This window comes from Bufo bufo, chromosome 1 (assembly GCF_905171765.1).
Source record: "Bufo bufo chromosome 1, aBufBuf1.1, whole genome shotgun sequence".
NCBI classification, from domain to species: domain Eukaryota; kingdom Metazoa; phylum Chordata; class Amphibia; order Anura; family Bufonidae; genus Bufo; species Bufo bufo.
Genome location: NC_053389.1, coordinates 194,807,527 through 194,823,241, shown reverse-complemented (window position 1 = coordinate 194,823,241; position 15,715 = coordinate 194,807,527). Strand labels below are relative to the sequence as shown.

The 15,715-nt window shown below is 44.2% G+C and overlaps 1 protein-coding gene across 1 annotated transcript in view; it reads right to left on the bottom strand.

Moving 5' to 3' along the window:
• RRAS (RAS related) overlaps window positions 1–15,715 on the bottom strand; it is a 44,579-nt gene that overhangs the window by 17,364 nt on the left and 11,500 nt on the right. The window lies entirely within an intron of this gene.

The following is a 15,715-nucleotide window of genomic DNA, read 5'->3' as shown; positions in this document are numbered from 1 at the left end:
AAAACGGAAGATACTCCGTGTGCATTCCATTTCCGTATGTCCGTATTTCAGTTCCGCCAAAAATTAGAACATGTCCTATTATTGTCCGCATTACAGACAAGGATAGGACTGTTCTATTAGGGGCCAGCTGTTCCGTTCCACAAAATACGGAATGCACACGGACGTCATCCGTAATTTTTGCGGATCCGTTTTTTGCGGACTGCAAAATACATACGGTCGTGTGCAAGAGGCTTTACATGTAATGACAGAGTACCGGAGTAGCCCAGACACAGCACCTAAGGTCTAGCAGAAGACAATTTCATTAGGAGCTGACGTCAGAACCAGTAACCCCAGATGTCCTATGAGAAGTCCTGCATGTGCAATGGTAACCACAATCACTGTCAGTACACACAGAGGACGCTACCTCCATAAAGACACATATGACCAATCTCTTCCGGTGGTCCTGTGCTCTATAGTTTTCACACATCCAGTGGTCACTAAAGGCCCCTTTACACTGTCCGAACATCAGGCAGATCACCGCTAACGAGCGTTCCTACAAACACTTGTAAGCGATTATCTGCCAGTGTAAGGCCCGGACTACACTGCGACTTTTTAACTATTGAATGACAGCTTCAGTCCACATGAGTGCATACAATCATTTGGGCTCCAGCTGTGGTTCAATAGTTAAAATCAATCAGTCGCGCTACAAAAAGTCGCAGTGTGTAGCCCGGGGCTAAAGGTGCCACCGATTACCAGATAAACGAGAGAAACGCCTGTTCACCTAAAATATCGACAGCAGCAGATTGTGGAGTCTAAACAGCAACTGTAGAGGGCAAATAATGATTCTGTATCGGGACAAGCAATGGCATTAGCGATCGCCCCCTCCCCATACTGTGGAGGAGATCACTGCATGTAATAGCAGCGTTCTCCTACACTTCCTTCCCGATAATCTGCTCCATCCTGCCATGTAAAAGGGGCCTTAGTAAGGGAAACTAATATATATATATATATATATATATATATACAGGGAGTGCAGAATTATTAGGCAAGTTGTATTTTTGAGGATTAATTTTATTATTGAACAACAACCATGTTCTCAATGAACCCAAAAAACTCATTAATATCAAAGCTGAATATTTTTGGAAGTAGTTTTTAGTTTGTTTTTAGTTTTAGCTATTTTAGGGGGATATCTGTGTGTGCAGGTGACTATTACTGTGCATAATTATTAGGCAACTTAACAAAAAACAAATATATACCCATTTCAATTATTTATTTTTACCAGTGAAACCAATATAACATCTCAACATTCACAAATATACATTTCTGACATTCAAAAACAAAACAAAAACAAATCAGTGACCAATATAGCCACCTTTCTTTGCAAGGACACTCAAAAGCCTGCCATCCATGGATTCTGTCAGTGTTTTGATCTGTTCACCATCAACATTGCGTGCAGCAGCAACCACAGCCTCCCAGACACTGTTCAGAGAGGTGTACTGTTTTCCCTCCTTGTAAATCTCACATTTGATGATGGACCACAGGTTCTCAATGGGGTTCAGATCAGGTGAACAAGGAGGCCATGTCATTAGATTTTCTTCTTTTATACCCTTTCTTGCCAGCCACGCTGTGGAGTACTTGGACGCGTGTGATGGAGCATTGTCCTGCATGAAAATCATGTTTTTCTTGAAGGATGCAGACTTCTTCCTGTACCACTGCTTGAAGAAGGTGTCTTCCAGAAACTGGCAGTAGGACTGGGAGTTGAGCTTGACTCCATCCTCAACCCGAAAAGGCCCCACAAGCTCATCTTTGATGATACCAGCCCAAACCAGTACTCCACCTCCACCTTGCTGGCGTCTGAGTCGGACTGGAGCTCTCTGCCCTTTACCAATCCAGCCACGGGCCCATCAAGACTCACTCTTATTTCATCAGTCCATAAAACCTTAGAAAAATCAGTCTTGAGATATTTCTTGGCCCAGTCTTGACGTTTCAGCTTGTGTGTCTTGTTCAGTGGTGGTCGTCTTTCAGCCTTTCTTACCTTGGCCATGTCTCTGAGTATTGCACACCTTGTGCTTTTGGGCACTCCAGTGATGTTGCAGCTCTGAAATATGGCCAAACTGGTGGCAAGTGGCATCTTGGCAGCTGCACGCTTGACTTTTCTCAGTTCATGGGCAGTTATTTTGCGCCTTGGTTTTTCCACACGCTTCTTGCGACCCTGTTGACTATTTTGAATGAAACGCTTGATTGTTCGATGATCACGCTTCAGAAGCTTTGCAATTTTAAGAGTGCTGCATCCCTCTGCAAGATATCTCACTATTTTTGACTTTTCTGAGCCTGTCAAGTCCTTCTTTTGACCCATTTTGCCAAAGGAAAGGAAGTTGCCTAATAATTATGCACACCTGATATAGGGTGTTGATGTCATTAGACCACACCCCTTCTCATTACAGAGATGCACATCACCTAATATGCTTAATTGGTAGTAGGCTTTCGAGCCTATACAGCTTGGAGTAAGACAACATGCATAAAGAGGATGATGTGGTCAAAATACTAATTTGCCTAATAATTCTGCACTCCCTGTGTATATATATATATATATATATATATATATATATATATATAAAAAATGTGATGTGTGGCACTTATGCTGTTGGGCTAAGAGTGCACCATTCGCCATGTTTTATGCTGCCCTTAAACAGCCCTCCTAGTCAGATGACAGATGAGTTAATAGTTAAATTTAATGCCCCCTTGATGTGTTGGGTCGTCGCTGCCTGCCTTTACACAAGGTCCAAGATGCAATAGGTATCATCATATATAAATCCTCCTATTGCCTTTAAATCTAGGAAAGATAGGTGACAACCAACCAACATGGCTGCGGCTCCAGCTCCCACCCAGAGTCCTAACTGACAAATACACATAGAGGGAGATTTATCACGGCTGGTGTAAAGTAGAACTGGCTTAGTTGTCCATAGCAACCAATCAAATCCTACTTTTCATTTTCCAAAGAAGCTCTGAAAAATAAAAGGAGGAATCTGATTGGTTGCTATGGGCAACTAAGCCAGTTCTACTTTACACCAGTTTTGCCAAATCTGCCGCCATACTTTTTAAGTGATTCTGAAGCAGAGGATCACCAAACAACTGGACACATTTTCTGCCATATTGGATGCCATGCAGCTTTCCAGATAATGCAGGGACTTTTATACTATTGATGCAAAGTACACACCTCCTCCCCTATAATCACATCTTATGTGGGGAGACAGGGCGGTCATAACCCAGCAGTGCTTGCTCTGCCGACCAGACAGCAGCAAACAAGGTGCGGGCTAAAGTAATTACCTCAGACTTTACCTCAGACTTTGTTCAGATGGTGACAGCAGTAAACAGAACTCACAGTCCTGTGCTACATGTGATATCAGCCTGGCACCGAGCAGCCCCATTACCAAACATACAGCACGATAACAGGGGGAATAGTACTGATAGGACAACACTCCTTGTGACTAGGGATCGACCGATATTGATTTCTTTAGAGCCGATACAGATACTAATAATCTGTGAACTTTCAGGCCGATAATTTATACCGAGATTTTATATCTCATAATATATATTATATAGGTTGGTAGTCACTGAGGTGGTGGAAATTGGCATTTGGCACTAGTATATTATGAATGTAAATTATAAATTAATAAAGCCCTTATTTGGTAAGCAATTTATAATTTACATTTATAATATACTAGTGCCAAATGCCAATTTCCACACCATACCCCCTCCTCACTGACTTTATTAACCCCTATCAGACCTCAGATCTTCCCTTTATTAACCCCTATCAGACCTTAGATCAGCCCTTTATTAACCCCTATCAGACCTTAGATCAGCCCTTTATTAACCCCTATCAGACCTCAGATCAGACCTTTATTAACCCCTATCAGACCTCAGATCAGACCTTTATTAACCCCTATCAGACCTCAGATGAATAAAATAAAAAACTCCTCAACTCTACTGCGCCGCTGCTCCTCTTCATCTCCGGGTCAGGCGTCTCGCTCCCCTGTCTTCTCCAGCCCGCGCTGCACTGTCACCTAAAAGCGTGCAGCGTCAGGTCATATAGTGCGCGCACTACGTCCTGATGCTGTACGGGGTCAGAACAGTGCAGCGCGGGCCTCATCAAAGAAGACCAGGGAGGGTGAGTATCGGAAGCGTTTGCTGCTCCCGGCACCCGATGCATACTAGTGCGCGCTTCCATAATGGAAGCGCTCACTACGGTAGTATTCGCTTTATACGCATTATCGGTATATCGGCAAGATTAGATGCCGATAATGTACAAAACCCTGAATATTGGCCGATAATATCGGTACTTCCGATAATCAGTCGATCCCTCCTCGTGACCCAGACACCAGAGAAACACCGACATGGCGGGCCAACAGAGGATTATGGGTAATTGCATGGAAATGCAACTCGCCACCTCCACTAACGATCAGGGAATTATCAGGAAGGCACACTTTCTTCCTCACAATTGTGCGCTCAATCGCTGCAAGTAAATGCAGCATTAGGCTAGGGCAGTGGTGGCGAACCTAAGGCACTCAGAGCCCTCTCTCTGGGCACCCACACCCTGGAAAAAAAATCGTACCAATATGCCTTAGACTTTTCCTGCCATTAATCAGCACAGGACGCACTATAAATGGCACAGGCAGCGCACTGAATGTAGGCAGACTATTATATAGGTAAATGATAAAGTACATGGAAGATATACTATATTGGACTGTAGTAGTCAGGTAAATTGACTTGTTGGCACTCTGCGATAAATATGTGGGTTTTGGGTTACAGTTTGGGCAGTCAGTCTGTAAAAGGTTCGCCATCACTGGGCTAGGGCTACACTGGTCCCGGCCAGGATCGCTGAGCAGAGGTAATCCCATAGAAATTAATAGGATCTTCGTGGTAGTCGCAAGAAATCCAGCCGTGTTGGATTTCTTGCGACTGCTGCGGCAATGCCGTTTATTTCTATGGGATCACCGCTGCTCAGCGATCCTGGCCGTGGCACGTGTCGAGCAGGTACTTTTTAAGTGATTCTGAAGCAGAGGATCACCAAACAACTGGACACATTTTGGCGGCCCATTTTTCTATTGCTGCTTCTTTGACGACATCAAGCTGATATTGCCCTGAACCAGTGGATCCCTATAGACTATAATGGGATCTAATAGGGACTGGCTTTCGGCCGGACAAAAAGTCGTGCATGCAGGAAACAGAAAATCGCAGGGTCCTCAATGGGTTAAAAAATGGCGATCTGTACTCCTTATGTGCAGCACTACTAGTCCAGAATCATGGTGACAAATTCCCTTTACGGCCACAGAATTTTTTTCATTTTTGCTTTGCACTGAGATTACCGTTGACATATGAGGGGCTTGTTTTTTTAAGGATGAATAGCATTTTTAGTCACTCTATTTTGAGGTACAACTCACTTACTAATGAGCTTTTATTAACTTTTTAGGTGGAGCAATGGGGAAAAAAAGGAATTCCACAGTTTTTGACTCTTTAAATTTACGATGAACTAGCCTGTTATTCTAGCCTTTTTTTTACTATGGATCAGTGCGACGAAGATGATACAAAATATGTATTATTCCATTTGTCTTTCACTACATTTCCAGAATAATAGCACATCCCATGGAAAAAAAGAGCCACAAGTCATTTTTCCGTTGATGGAGCCATATGTCAGCCTGTGCTTTTGCAGGATAAGAAGTAGTTTTCATTGGTACCATTTTAGGATGTATGGGAATACTTAACGTGTTATTTTGGGGGGCGGTAATGGGGGTTGTTATTGTCTGTACTGTTTTTATTTTACCACTTTATATAACATGTTATTTTTAGTATACAGGTTGAGATGAACACAGTGCTGTGTGGTTTTTTCCCCCCACTTGCATTATACCCTATCACTGCGAGGGCTCTTGCATACTATTGTATTGTTTCTTCAGTGTGTTAGCCATTTTATTCACGAATAGCACAATGACATTTATATCTATGGGGCCACGCACACATCCACATGCATATGTGATTGTGTGGCCTGGTAATAGCCCGACTTGTAGGGATGGGGCTAATATTGATTTCACAATCCTGATAAACTCAGACTTGATATTCACTGAAATGGGGATTATAATGGGATCTATCGGGTGTCTGCTGAGAAAAGCCGGTGTTCTTGCTGGAAACCTAACAGATCCCAGGGATACGGAGGTTCCCGGTGGTGTCCGCTCTGGCTACTTTCACACTAGCGTTAGAAGAATCCGGCAGGCAGTTCCGTTGGCGGAACTGCCTTCCGGATCCGGAAGTCCGTATGCAAAGTACCCTATGCCGGATACGTAAATTCCGTATGCTGCTCCACTGTCGGAACAGAGTACCGGAATGTAAAACACTGATGTGGACGTAGCCTACATTTTATAGATACACTATAATTCCATGGAAGCCATTAAAATGTCGCACAAGTGTGCCGTGGTTACAAAGAGTCAACAGCTTTATCTTCTTTACAAGTTAAACATCCTGCTATTTGTACAGGCCATAAATCAAACTGACTGCAAATAGCCCGCCGCTGGACCTTGAAATGCCAATACACAGGTCAAGTTCCGGATGGACCCTCTCGCCAGTCCTCTCAGTTTTCTGGGAGTTGCAGAAATGTGAGGAAGTTGTGGCCACCCACAGACCAGGAATAACATACCCCAGCCATGACAAAGGAATCCATCTTATAAGAATCCTCCATTCATACCAACGCCAGCCTTTTCTACTAATTCAAGACGAAGATGGGAGGGCGAAGAGCCAGGGGAATCCACATATTTATCCTGGAAACATCCACTGGAAGTTTGGAGACATCATAAAAAGCTTGCAGGAAACCATCAATTTCTACTGCTGTTGTCCAAAACTTGGCCAGTGTCAATTAAAACATACCGTATATGTATAATTTTTTGCTTTAATCCATACTTTTCATCAAGCTGAATATTTCAATTTAGATTTAGTTCAATCGACACTCGCCTTTAGGGTTGGGCTCCACATCAGCTTTTAGACGAGGGCTACATGTAACTGTAAAAATCTAACTTTACCACAACTCACAAATGACGTAAAAAGCATAAAAAGGATTTGTGCAGATTTACTTCCTCCATAGAGTGGCATGAGTCCTGACCAGCTAGATGGGAAAGCTGGGTGATCAGCATGTGCACCATCCAGCTTTCCCAAAAACAAAGACAGGTTTAGCCATTTCTTATATCTTTAAAGGGACTGTCCAGAATTAGGGGTAAGTCTTTTCCTTCTGCCTGGTGCCAACCATTCCCAGAAACACCTACATAGAATATGCAGCCACCTGACAGACATGGACAAGTAACAAAGGTGTCTGTGTTCCCAAGATGCTCTGGTCACCTGGATCCGGATTTAGACCAGCACGGCTTCCATGTCGCCGAGTTACCAGGCATGACTCACACAACACGCGGGGAGAGAAAAATATATATTCTATTCCCGTAACTCCACAAAATAAGCAGCCATGTGTATGACTGGAATTCTTTCCTCGTTATGGATGAATACAAGCGTTCTACTACCCCGTGACGTGCTCAATGGCAGACAACCTACAGACACTTCACAGATGTCCCATACATGAGGTGAATCCACCTGCCAGCAAACTGTGGGCGTGAGCTCCAGGAGGTACAAGGTCAAAATGCCTTCAAACAGCACGGCCACCAAAAGAAACGGCAAAACATTAAACTCAGCTGTCCTTTTCTGCCATTTCTCAGTTAAGACGTTTTCTGGGAAAGCTGGGTGACAACCTTCCGAGCTGACCTCCACAGTCTGTTGGGAGTTTACTCACTTATGACAGAAAATCTAGTGCGGCACACAGCGCTGAAATCTAGCCCATACTTTTCTATCCAACATTGTCCCGTCATGGAGCCTAAGGGTCCTATGTCCAGAAGGCCGTCGCAGCCCCTTCGTTTGATTGCGATTTGATATTTAAGCAGCTCATACATATAGATATTTGTGCTGAGTGGGCAAGAACCACGTGGCATAGACCACATGCGTTTCTCTGCATACTGCTATGTGTTTTACAGCCACACCGGTATACCTATGGCCAAGGCTATGGCGCATAATATGACTGTTTATATCCTAATCACGTTATTGTCCTGTTCAGCCATATTTGTATTTCACAGACGCCAACGACATACCCTTCTGGTATTTATACCCCCTCATGATCATAGCGGCGATATATATGGGGCTTTGGCCTTCCACCACAAGCGATATGTGAGACCAGCATTTCACTTTAACTACCATTTTGGGTCTATTTGTTTCACTTTTGCATCACTAATCTTTGTGCATATTGTTGTATTCCTTCTTTCCAGACATCGAGCACTTTTAATAGACATCAGCTGATTTGGAGTTTATGATCACTCTCATTTGTATTTCCACTTGATAGGCACTGGTCACTGGTGTAAAGTAGAACTGGCTTAGTTGCCCATGGCAACCAATCAGATTCCCCCTTTCATTTTCCAAAGGAGCTGTCCAAAATGAAAGGTGGAATCTGATTGGTTGCTATGGGCAACTACCCAGTTCTACTTTACACTAGTTTGATGAATGACCCCCTCGTCTCACTTGAATATAATTATCAGTGTTAGATTGCGGGGGAAGGTAGGGGTGCAGATTTATTTACTTTCCTGTACAACTCCCATGCAACATTGTTTTTAATGGCTTTTAATGTTTTTTTGTGATCATGTTTTAGATATTAATAAAATGTGGGATTCATCATGTGATTTTCAGTGTGTGCCATCTTGTCTTTTTCATGTGCCCTTTGTTGTAATAGATTGTCCTGATAAAGGTGCATGTGCTGAGAGTCTGTTCACATGGTACGATCAAATTATGGTTTACTACCATAAAAATGATTAACATCATTTTTTTTTTATTCAGTAAAAACGCAGCAGCCATAAACTATGCTTCTATCTCTTTTTCCTCCATTTGCTGTGCTGCTATTGTCCACTGGAGAGTGGCCGGCTGTAGTGTCCTTCAGTAGGGGCCCCCCATAGACACTACTTTACCCCACATATCTCTGCCAGCAGATTTAGACTTCCATTGATGGTGTGACATTCAGGAACGCACTGACCATAATGGCGACGTGTGGTAATAAACACACGTTTGTGCTGCAGCCAGTGAACAGGGCACGCTACATTGTGTGAGCAGACTTGGAAAAACCTCTACGCCTGCGGGAAAACTTCATCCTTGCTTTTTTTACTCCAAGTCTGTGGCACTGAGAGCCAAGTGACAAAAATAGCTAAGGAAACAATATATTGGGCTGGTGAGTCTTTGGGCAGGAGCGCGGCGTTCCTAGGGCTGGATACATGACTGGAGGCCTCAGCTCTACAGAAGACCAAATCTATTTCCTCAGACTAAGGCCTCATGCACATGACCGTATGTATTTTGCAGTCCGCAAAAAAATATAGATGACGTCCGTGTACATTCTGTATTTTGCGGAACGGAACAGCTGGCCCCTAATAGAACAGTCCTATCCTTGTCCGTAATGCGGACAATAATAGGACATTTTCTATCTTTTTGTGGAACGGAAATATGGACATACGGAAACTGAATGCACGCTGAGAAATTTCTGTTGTTTTTTTTTGCGGACTGTATACGGAACCATTTATTTTAATGGGTCCGCAAAAAAAACGAAACGGAAGTTACTCCGTGTGCATTCAGTTTCCGTATGTCCGTATCACAAAAAAATAGAAAATGTCCTATTATTGTCCGCATTACGGAAAACGGAACGCACATGGAAAGAAAATAAGTTTGTGTGCTTGAGCCCTAACACAAAGCGTATGGCATTCCATAAGAACTATCAAGTCTATAACAAGCACTGTCTTAGGGCTTGTTCACACGAACGTGCCGTGTTTTGCGGTCCGCAAATTGCAGATCCGCAAAACACTGATGCCACTCGTGTGCCTTCCGTCCTTTATAGAATGGCCCTTATAGAAATGCCTATTCTTGTCCGCAAAACCCATAAAAGGAGGTGCAGCAGCTGCAGAAAGAGCAGAGCCTCTAGGAGTAATGGCAACGCCCCCGTTGCTCCTAGAGGCTCATTTACATATATTAAAACATCACTTTTCTCAGCAATGTGGGCACATATGAACATGGGACCAACACAGATGCCTTCAGCTGCCAAGTGAACTTGTAACAGGTCAGCCAGTTTCATTGGTACAACCCTGTGGAAACAAGTATGCGAGTGGCCACATAATGGAGCGCAATAAGAAAGTGGCAGGTAAAGCAAATGTCATCTTAGGCTGTGTTCACATCTGTGTGCAGTACTGGATCTACTACACAATGGACACTAACTCTGACGTATGAAGGCGCCCATCAGGTTCCTTGTGGTTTCTATCATTTTGACAGAAAGAAAAGAGCTAAATGCTACACGATTCTTCCCATGAGGGAGGCAGTATTAGCTAAGCATACATCGTTTACAGTGAGAGTCAAGGAGGCAGTACTATCTGCACTTCCAGGGACAGTCAGGGAGGCATTACTGCCTGTGCTTACATCATCTACACGGAAAGACCAAGAGGCAGGGCTATCCGGGTCCACATCATTTTGTAGGTGCAAATGTAAAACACACAGAGCTACTGGTCGCCTTGTTGTCACATGAGTTATTGTCATACAGCGACTGCAGGCGGGGTGGGCCCAAGCCACTCTGTGCACCCTGGCTCCTCCCGTTTCCTCTGCCAGCCCCTCCTTCCTGACCAGGGCCTGGTAAGAAGACTATCCAGGGACTTAGTCCTGTCAATCAAGGAGAGGGAGGAGCTGGCAGAGGAAGCAGGAGGAGCTTGGGCCTGTCCTCTGTGCACTTAACTGCTCATTTGCAGAATGAAGCAACCAATTGCATGGCCCCATGCACACAAGCGTATGTCTTTTGCGGTCATGTGCATCCCACCATTTTTTTTTTTTTTTACTCCTGTCTGCAAAACAGACAATAGGACATGTTTTATCATTTTGCGGGCCAGCGAAACGGACAAACGGATGAAGACAGCACAACACGGTGTGCTGTCTGCATCTCTTGCAGCCCAATTGAAAATAATGGGTCCGCATCCAATCCGCATTTTCTGACCAAAAATATGGTCGTGTGCATGCGGCCTAAGTGAAGGGTATGATTACATTCAGCTGAGGTCGCCCTACAAGACTGTGCCTGCTTTAACAGTGAATTTCCTGGTGCCCTTTAATGATGAAAGAGAAGTAAAAGAAAGGGCGCTCTGACCTCAGCGAGTGCCACAGAGCACGCCTGCTTGTATTGTTTGCATCCGTACATGGGATTTATTTAGCAGAAGAGCAGCCGACTATTAAGTTCTTGCCATTTCCTGTTTATCAAGAGACAAAGAAATGGTTTATTTTTATAGTAAGCCGTGAGGACGGCAGAGATGAGAGCAGGTTCACCAGAGTCTTCCTCCCGGGACAACACTTAATTATTTCTAATATTATCCATTTAACTGACATCTTAGAGAAAACTTTACAGAGACTTTAGCTTCAATGCATCAGCCTCCGTATCATGAAGCTTGCAATCTAATTCCAAAGCAAACACACCTAAGCCAGCAACGGGGACAATAATAGATACAAAGTCATCCTCAGCTATTACACCCAACAAAAGAATACAGGGGTCAGCTCAGATCCTAGCTGCCAAATTAGAAAGTCAGACATTCTAGATTAGTGACTCCAATTCTAGAGCATCAATTCCTATGACTCAATGTTGTGCCATTCCTTTATTATTCCTTCTAGAAGTTCTGAATAAATTCTGTGCTCCAGGCTAAAAATAAATAAACAGGAGCCATTGGCTCCTACACTGAAAAATTTAGGAGCCAAATTAAATTGTTAGTCGCCAAATTGAAAATATATATAATTATAATAAAGCAAAAAGACTTGAAGAAGAGGAGACACAGGTCACAGTAATGAGCCAGCACTACATATTAGGTGTGTCACGATACCAAAATTTTGATTCGGTTTTGATACCATAAAAAAGTCTTGTGATACTCGATACCATTCGATACCACGCAAAAAAACAAAACAAAAAATAAAAACACCATTACGCATTTTATGGAACGTCTGGCCCATAATAGAACAGTCCAATACTATTTTTAGGGGGGACAAGGTGACACGGCTCCTGAAGGGTTAACTGCCACGGATCGCAGGATCGAGGTCGGGTGCCGGCTATCTGATTCTGCAGCCAGCACCCGCCTCCTGTATTTGAATTAATGGGTGAGTTAACATCATTGGTGGCGTAGTGCGCCTCAGCCCCTCCCCTCCTCTTCCCCTCTGTCTTTTCATTGGTGGCAACGGCATAGAGGGGAGGGAGAGACTGCTTCCTTCTCCTCTGTGCTGCTAAGCCTGCGCTGGAGCGGCGGGGCAAGGAATTATTGTCTCCCATGCCCCACCGCAATATTCAGCTACAGTGCAGCAGCCTCGTCGCAAATGGCGACAAGGCTAAAAAGTCTTGTCGCCATCTGAAAATTTTAAGGCGCATTGGTGACCATTTTGATCGCCATCTGGAGCGCTGAAATTGCAAGCAGTTTGCAATGCAGGTCCAGCTGGGTGTTACCAGTTCAATCCAATCAGTGTTGCCAGTGTTAGGCCTTTTGCACACGACCGTAGGTGTCCCGTTGCCGTATTGCGGACCGCATATGCGAATCCGCAATACACGGGCACCGTTCCGTGTACATTCCGCATCACGGATGCGGAACTATTGACTTGAATGGGTCCGCAAATACGGAGATGCGGAATGGTGCGGAACGGAACCCTATGGAAGGTGCTTCTGTGGGGTTTCGTCCTGTACTTCCGTTATGCAAAAAGATAGAACATAGCCTATCTTTTTGTGAAACAGGTGGATCGTGGACCCATTAAAGTGAATGGGTCCGCGATCCCTTGCCCCACGTTCGGTGTTCGTGCATTGCGGGCCGCAGCACGGCCATGGGGCGCACGCGTTCGTGTGCAGGAGGCCTTACACTGTGCAGGGGCACGCCCTCAACTGCTAACACTCAGATAAACCTTCATTACAAACTTCTAGTACTTCATTCATAACTTCTAGCAGCAATAATGAAAGAATGGCACAACATAGAGACATAAGAACAGATGCTGCAGAATTGTTATTAGGCTACTTTCACATCTGCGTTTTCAATTCCGATTTTGAGATCCTCTGCCGGAGAGTAAACAGTTCAATTTTGTCCCCATTCATTATCAATGGGGGCAAAACTGACCAGGATGCATAGGTATGAATCTATTCCGTTTTGTTGCATTTTGATGCCGGACACAATAACTGCGGTTTTGTGTCCGGTTTTCAAAATGGAACAAGCTGGATCTGGCATGAATATCAATGTATGTCGATGGTGCCAGCCCGTTGACTTACAATGCAAGTAGTTACTTAATCAGACTTTTTAGGAGAGGCGATAGGTTCGGCCGACAGTGTAATGTGCAGCGATAACCCTGGACTGTGAAAATGGAATATTTCCACCCTATCCTTTCATTCTCTGGCAGAGTGTGTATGGGGGAGTCAGAAGATATAGACATGTATGGCGGCCTTAGGTCTGCCTTCTAGCAAGTCTCAGTCACGGCTCGGCACACACACAGAAACACCCCAAAGAGCCATTTTACCAAATCCTTCTGTCTGCTGCATCCATTGTTCCCTATCACCAGCCACTTCCGATGACTATTGCTTTATACCGCCACATGGTTTACTTTGATGAGCCTTATTTTTATAGGGAGTAAAAAATAAATAAAAAAATAAAAAAAGGTACATTTGGCAGATTGAGATGCTTTTCCTCGAATCATTTAAGCGGCAGAACAATAGACGCGTAATAAAACTTTACTACATCCACGTCCCTCTCAGTCTACACTAATCATTACAAGGCCTTTCTGTTGTGTTAATGGAGTGCAGCAATACCAAACAAAGCCTGCAGATACGAGTGGCGCTGTTTCCGGAAGAATAGATATAGAGATTGTGTGAGGCGCCAACTGTTCAGAAGAATTGTATATTAATGTCTAGAGAGGGCTAGAAGCCATATAAACTGTATGGAAGTCAAATATAATAAAAATATAAGGAATAATAAAATCAGTATAGATCAGTAAATCTGAATGGATTAAATATTGCAAAATTAGCGTTTAGAATGTGGACACAAAGAAAGGCCAATACGGGAAGAATTACTTACTTCTCCAGGGAGGTGGGTGTGCAAGATAAACTTAAGACACTTGCCACCTTTACCTCCCTCACCGGGGGGCAGCACGGTGGCTCAGTGGTTGGCACTGGTGCCTTGCAGGTTCGAATCCGACTAAGGACAACATCTGCATGGAGTTTGAATGTTCTCCCCGTGTTTGCGTGGGTTTCCTCCAGGTACTCCATTTTCCTCCCACACTCCAAAGACATATTGATATGTGAGCCCCATTGGGGACAGTTGGATGATAATATCTGTAAAGGTGGTAATATTTGTAAACAGGTGGTTTGCTGGCCAGAAGTGCGTGCCGCTGGCGTGCATGCGCTACGCTGAAAGAAAACGCACTAGAAGAGTGTTCCAGAACTAAGTTACCTGCCATCTCTAAGGGCTTGTTCACACGACCGTTGCCCCTCCATTGCCGTATTGCGGCCCGCATACAGCGGGTCCACAATACACGGGGTACCGGCCGTGTGCATTCGGCATTTACTTAAATGGGTCCGCAAATCCGGAGATGCGGTGCGAAACGTGCCTCTGCACCGCAAAAAGATAGAACTAGCTCTATCTTTTTGCGGAAAGGACGGATCACGGACCCCACTCAAGCGGCAGCCCCACGGCCAGTGCCCGTCCGTGCATTGCGGACCGCAATTTGCGGTCCACAGCACGGGCACAGAGGGGCAACGGTCGTGTGAACAAGCCCTAATACGCAAGCGGCGTGTGGACTGGAACGCACATTTGGCCCTTCTTTTTCCTGTTTTGCGGCAGAGACAGGAACACTCTTCCGGTCTCTTTTCTTTCAGCGTAGCGCATGCGCGCCCCAGCGGCATGCAGTTCTGGCCGGCGGACCGCCTGTTTATATATATATTTTCCAGATCATTTAAGGGTGGCAAGTGTCTTAAGTTTATCTTGCACACCCACCTCCCTGGAGAAGTAAGTAATTCTTCCCGTATTGGCCTTTCTGTGTGTCCACATTCTACAACGCTAATTTTGCAATATTTGATCCATTTATATTTACTGATCTATACTGGTTTTATTATTCCTTATATTTTTATTTTATTGGATCTGACTTCCATACAGTTTATATGGCTTCTAGCCCTCTCTAGACATTTATAACACAATTCTTCTGAACAGTTGGCGCCTCAGACAATCTCTATATCTATTTTTCCTGAAGTCCATCCATATTCATTGGATAGTTCCGCATAACGTTTTTTGTGGGTCTTAGCCTCCTGGCAGAACTAGTTCTATATCCTCACTTTTCAACAATCTTCTGGATTAGCATACACATTTTAGTCATCTACTTTTTGCACGGGTCCTCTTGGCGCCTCCTCTCCCACATTCTACCCCCTTCTATCCTTCCTGATACTCCTTTTGTTGTCTATTTTAATCTCTTGTTTCCAGAAGAAAGCAGCCAAGCTTTCCTAATCTATACAGACATTAGGATACAGAACTATCCCCCAATAATGTAAACCAACAGAGCTCCATATATAACGAGCACCAGTGCTCGTACATCCCGGAGGAAGCACAGCATGGGTAATGTTTTTTTCTGCCGTAACTGTGATGTACTCTTT